Here is a 6,479-nt window from a genome sequence, read left to right on the forward strand (position 1 = left end):
ACGCCTCACGGCCACCACTCCTCGGCATCGCCTCCGCCTCTGCGACCGCACGCCCACCGCCATGCTCGCCACCCGCATCGCGACCCCGCTGGCCGTCCTCGCCCGCCACTGCGATCTGCTTGCTCTGCTGCCGCTGGCTGCTGTGCTGCTGCTTGCTCTACCTGCTGCCTCCCCGCAGCTGCGCCTCCCCCGCCTCGCCGACGCTGCTACGGCCACGATGGCCCGCGCGCCCGCAGCCCCTCCCTGCTCGCGTGCGACGCCTCTTGGGCACCGGTGCTCATCCCGTGCATGTGCTCCACCGCGCAGCCCCGCCGCGCCTGCTGTGGCCTTGGATGCTCGCCGCCGCCCGATCCGGACCCCGCCTCTGCTCGCCCACCGACCGCCCGCGCCATCAGTAGCTCGCGCATGGCCGCCCCCTGCTTCCCCCTCGACACACTCGCCTCCCGCCTCGCTCGTCGTTGTCCCTGGCCTCGTCGCGCCCCGGCGGCCTCGTCCCGCCCTGCAGGCGAATGCCCGCTCGGGTGCGCCCGCACCCGGCGCCTGCGCCTGACACCCTGCGCACGTTTGGCCCCTAGGGCCAATGACAAGTGGGGCCATCTCCAGAACGTTTTTGTAAAAAAAGAGAATAAATAAATAAATAAATAAAAACAATTAATTAATTAATTAATTAAATAATTAACTTAATTAGTTCTGATTAAATTAACTAATTATGATTAATTAACCGAATTAATTACTGTTAACTAACTAAACAGTCTATGACCAGTGGGGCCCACCCCTAATTAGTCATGTTTAGGTCAATTAAAACAAGATAATTAAATGTGTCAATGACAGGTGGGACCCACACGTCAGGTTGACCAGTCAACACCTCTGTTGACTGCTGACGGCATGATGACGTCAGCAAACACTGTTCTGAATAATGTTGAATTAAATTAATTAAATAAATTCTAAAATTAATTTAAATCTTTTAAAATTAATACAAAATAAACCGTAGCTCGGATGGAAAAACTTTGTACATGAAAGTTGCTCAGAACGATGAGACGAATCCGGATATGCAGCCCGTTCGTCCGCCACATATCCCTAGCATAGCGAACACGCAACTTTCCCCCTCCGTTTCATCTGTCCGAAAACGCGAAACACTGGGGATATTTTCCCGGATGTTTCCCCCCCTTCACCGATACCACCTCATACCGCGTCAGATCACCCCTAGAACAACGTAATGCCGCATCTTACTTTTTGTTACATTGATTGCTCTGTTATTTATTGTGTTCCCCCTCCGTTACTTCTTTCCGGTAGACCCCAAGACTGCCGGAGACCCCCAGTTCAACTACGGTGTTGACGACCCCTCTCTCTTGCCAGAGCAACCAGGCAAGCCCGCCCTTGATCACCAGATATCGCCTACTCTTCTCCCTATTGCTTGCATTAGAGTAGTGTAGCATGTTACTGCTTTCCGCTAATCCTATCCTGATGCATAGCCTCTCATTTTTGCTACAACTGTTGATACCTTACCTGCAATCCTACATGCTTAGTATAGGTTGCTAGTACTTCATCAGTGGCCCTACATTCTTGTCCGTCTGCCATGCTATACTATCGGACCGTGATCACTCGGGAGGTGATCATGGTTATATACATACATATATACATGTTATACAGGTGGTGACTAAAGTCGGGTCGACTCGTTGAGTACCCGCAAGTGATTCTGATGTGGGGGCTGAAGGGGCAGGTGGTTCCACCCAGGTAGTGGTGGGCCTAGGTTCCCGACGGCCCCTGACTATTACTTTGTGGCGGAGCGACAGGGTGGGTTGAGACCACCTAGGAGAGAGGTGGGCCTGGCCCTGGTTGGCGTCCATGCTTATTTCAAAATAACACGCTTAACGAGATCTTGGTATTTGATCTAAGTCTGGCTACTGGCCTATACGCACTAACCAACTACGCGGGAACAGTTATGGGCACTCGACGTCGTGGTATCCGCCGAAGCCTTCGTGACGTCAACGACTGAGCGGCGCGCGCCGGATTGGACTAGAATGCCTGCTAGGCTAGGTTTGCTTCTGGCCGCACTCGCAACGTGCAGGTGTGCAATGGGCGATGGGCCTAGACCCCTGCGCCATAGGATTTAGACCGATGTGCTGACCTCTCTGTTGTGCCTAGGTAGGGTTGCGACATGTTGATCTTCCAAGGCCGGGCATGACCCAGGAAAGTGTGTCCGGACAAAGGGGATCGAGCGTGTTGGGAAATGTGGCGCACCCCTGAAGGGAAGTTAATCTATTCGAATAGCCGTGATCTTCGGTAAAAGGATGACTTGGAGTTTTACATTGACCTTATGACAACTAGAACCAAATACTTAATAAAATACACCCTTCCAACTGCCAGATACAACCGGTGATTGCTCTCTCACAGGGCGACGAGGGGAGGATCATCAGTTAGGGTTATGCTATGCGATGTTACTTGGTGAACTTACCATCTCCTCCCTTCTTCTGCTGCAAGATGGAGGTTACCAGAAGCGTAGTCTTCGATAGGACTAGCTATCCCCCTCTTATTTCGGCATTTTGTAGTTCAGTCCACATATGATACCCTCATTCCATTTGATACCAATGCATACACATGTAGTGTAGCTCCTTGCTTGCGAGTACTTTGGATGAGTACTCATGGTTTCTTTGCTCCCTCTTTTCCCCCTTTCTATAACCGATTTGCCGCGACCAAACATTGGAGTCCAGGAGCTAGACGCCACCGTCGACAACGACTTCTACAACACTAGAGGTGCCTACTACTACGTGCAGCCCGCTGACAACGACCAGGAGTAGTTTAGGAGGATCCCAGGCAGGAGGCATGCGCCTCTTTCGATCTGTATCCCAGTTTGTGCTAGCCTTCTTAAGGCAAACTTGTTTAAGTTATGTCTGTACTCAGATATTGTTGCTTCCGCTGACTCGTCTATGATCGAGCTCTTGTATTCGAGCCTTCGAGGCCCGTGGCTTGTAATATGATGCTTGTATGACTTATTTTATTTTTAGAGTTGTGTTGTGATATCTTCCCATGAGTGCCTGATCTTGATCGTACACGTTTGCGTGTATGATTAGTGTATGATTGAATTGGGGGCGTCAAAAGTTGGTATCAGAGCCGGCTGCCTCTAGGAATCCCCCTTACACACTCCTTGGCCGAAGTCGAGTCTAGACATTGCAAAACTTTTACTAACATGGCTGTGTGTCTTACGGGCCCATGTCGCCATTGGGTGGAATTAGCATCTTTTATTCCTCGACCTATACTCTGGGACTTTAATCTCTCCTCTATTCGGGTCAAATGATTTTACTAATGCCGACTCTAGGTTCTTGTAACTACTTGCACCCGGAGAGCCTCTTACACACTTGGTCCACCGAAGGATTTCGAAGATACTCTCCGATGTTCTCTCAAGACTTTGAGCCTATTGCTTTTGCAATTCCCTACCACCGAAATATCCCTATGGATAAATACATACACTTACCGTTCTTACTTTTATTCCCAGTTGATCTTGTTATAACAAGATACCCTGAAATCCCCTCTATTGTTCCGAGAATTTTTGTGCCTACTGCCTTGCAGTTCCTTGCCACCTGAATACCCCTACGGATAATCTCTCGCCCTTATCGAGTATCCGCTCATCCCCAGTTATTCATGTGTTTCACAATTGTCTTCGAAATACTATTCAATCCTTCAAAATTCCTTAGTAGCTTATTGCTATGCAATACTTGTTTGCTTGCATTATGGATGCTTTCCATATGTCTGGCAATATTCGTTAGTATCCTTAGACACCGTCATTTTGATCCTATTTATTCAACATAAGTGTGAATGCACGCAATCGTCAGTTGATCCTTTTAAATTATCTTTCCGGCTCAGGCATGATTTTGAACATGAGCTTGATCTCGACCAATCAAATTGCCATTGATTGTACCCCTAAGGCTATTCTACTTATCCTTCCCTAATCAGAGCTATGCTTCTGAACCCTTATCTTGGAATTCATAATTCCATTGCATTTGAGCTTTGAGTTAGTCAGTTGTTTCTATAATCTGATCTCCTTGCATTCTTTCTTCCTCTGGTTGAGTATCGATGCTCACATCAGATCCCTTGTGGACCACCAGACCCTTTGTCGGAAATTTATCCGACAACGTCCTTCTTATTCAATGAGCTTGTGAGCCTTTCCTCGGATACATAATGCCTTTGGTACATTGTATCCTCTGCTTTTGTCAACCATGCTCTACTATTGACCTTGTGTTATTTATTCTTGAAATTTGTGGGATATTGCTCCTAAGATGCCCCAATGGGTTGAACCTATGCCTTCCCCCAAACCATATGAACCCGAAAGTTTTTCGCGAGTCATACTCTTCCGTTGTTTCGCCAAATAAAATTTCAACACTACAATTGTTTTTTGGAAAACGAGAAGTGAATGAAAGGTTATGCATTGCAGAAATGGGAGTCGACCTTGAACCTTTGTGTTCATGCCCACGGACACGATGTGGAACTTATCATGGAAGCTTCTTGCTAAATGTTTAATCATTTGAATAACTCTTCCGGTGTTGTTATTTTGGATCCCTGATAGCAATGGTTCCGACCATGCTAACTTTATTTAATATATTTCTGAAAGAAAACCATCTGAGTGCCTCGTCTATTTTTGACAAGGTTAAAGTATATGATATCGCAAGTCAACGATCTAGTTTGGTTACTATCCTGGTCCCTTTGAGTTTTACCTCTGTTATCTCGAAAATATCACGAAACTACATAACTTCTTATGAGTTTTTCAACAACTATTATTCTCGTTGATTCCAGATTTTTCCCCGGGTTCTGAGTTATTAGTTACTCGAGAACACCGATAAGTGAGTCGATTCCACACTCCGATTCAATAACTCTAAGTAATTTTCGTTGCTTACAAGTTTAATAATCCTTCAAGTCATTCCTAGCCTGATCAGCTATATCATTATCGTGCTAAATTTTTACTGTGCTACCTGGTCCTTCTCGGAGCACAATTTTCGATGATGGGTTAAGCCTGCGTCGGTCTTCCTTGTCATATCATTTTGCCTTGAATAGAAATCTTGATTTCGAGTTTGTGTCGTAACCGTGGTTCCAATAACCTTGCGCTTCATCATTTCTTTGACTTGATGCCATCGCTGATCGATTACATCTTCATGAAATCTCTCAACAAATGTGTCATGATTGTCATCAACATTCTGAGCTCTTCTAGGATATCAATCGACCTCATGATGAGAAATACCATCCTTGCCCCTCGATGATTTGTGTTATCATCGGCAATATTCTTGCCTTTCCCCCCAACACAAACTTGTTCATGTTTTGTGTTGTATCTTGTTTTCCTTGCTATCTAGTTTGTATTATGTTCTACCTTGACGTATTACCATCTTTTATGTCAAGGATGTTGTGAGAGTTGCTCCACCTCTTGGGAATTCGGGGTATAGTGATACTCCTCACCATCACCATTCCTTCTTGGTCCCTGTGTTGATTCTAACTGGGATACCAACAAGTGAACGATGTTGCTTCGATTTTGTACTCCTAGCAACCCTATTGCTTGTAAGTCAATGAACAGTAGTTTCATTCTTTGTGTGTTGATTATCAAATCACCACACTAACATTTATCATGCTACCTTAGCCCTTATTTCGGGTGCACCTTTCAACCAATGCTTAATTGTGTATGTTTTTCTCGAGCATACATCCTTATATCATTTGATCCGACAAATGTTATCTCCTTGTTCACATAAGTGTGGAAATCCATCTTTTGAAAATCTCAATGAATTGTCGCTGAGTTCATCAGCCACCTCTTCATCCTCTCCTTGGTTTTAATGATGAACTCTTGTTTCGAAACTTGTATCCATTGTTCATTTCTGAGAATCTAACAATGTCATATCATCAATTTGTGTTGCACCTATCCTTCTCAGGCACCCTGAGTCTGAGGTATCCTGCCACCTATCAGAACTGAATCTCGGTCTGATATGATGGTTGGAACATATTTCCAAGAGTTATAACGATGATCTTTATATGACCCGGTAAGGTGGTGTCATACCTAGCCCACCTGGGCGGAGGCCCTATTGTTATAATTCTCTTTAGCAATGTTATCCATTCTTCCATGAGGAAACTGTAAGACTTATTCTATAAGTTGTTCCTGATGAATCCTTCGTGTATCCAAAGTATGACCTTTGCTTGAAGACCATGTCAATGCTATCTCGAAGCATGTCTATGGTACTCCGATTTTCAATAAGAACATTTGAAGCCCAATGCTAAATGTTTCCTGGTCAATTATCCAAACACCGATGTATGGGTATTGTCATGAAATTTCTCTCCCCTACCTAAAGAGTTTTCTACATTATATCCTGTCATGGATATCATGCTCTGCTTGTCCTTGGGAAGGGTATACCCCTGGTATATGTGTCAAACACTTTTTCCTTTCCATTGTTCTGTATGATCTGATGATCACATTTTCCTTCCATTGATTTGTTTAACCCTCCTTGTGA

This window comes from Triticum urartu, chromosome 5 (genome assembly GCF_003073215.2).
Source record: "Triticum urartu cultivar G1812 chromosome 5, Tu2.1, whole genome shotgun sequence".
Taxonomy (NCBI): Eukaryota; Viridiplantae; Streptophyta; class Magnoliopsida; order Poales; family Poaceae; genus Triticum; species Triticum urartu.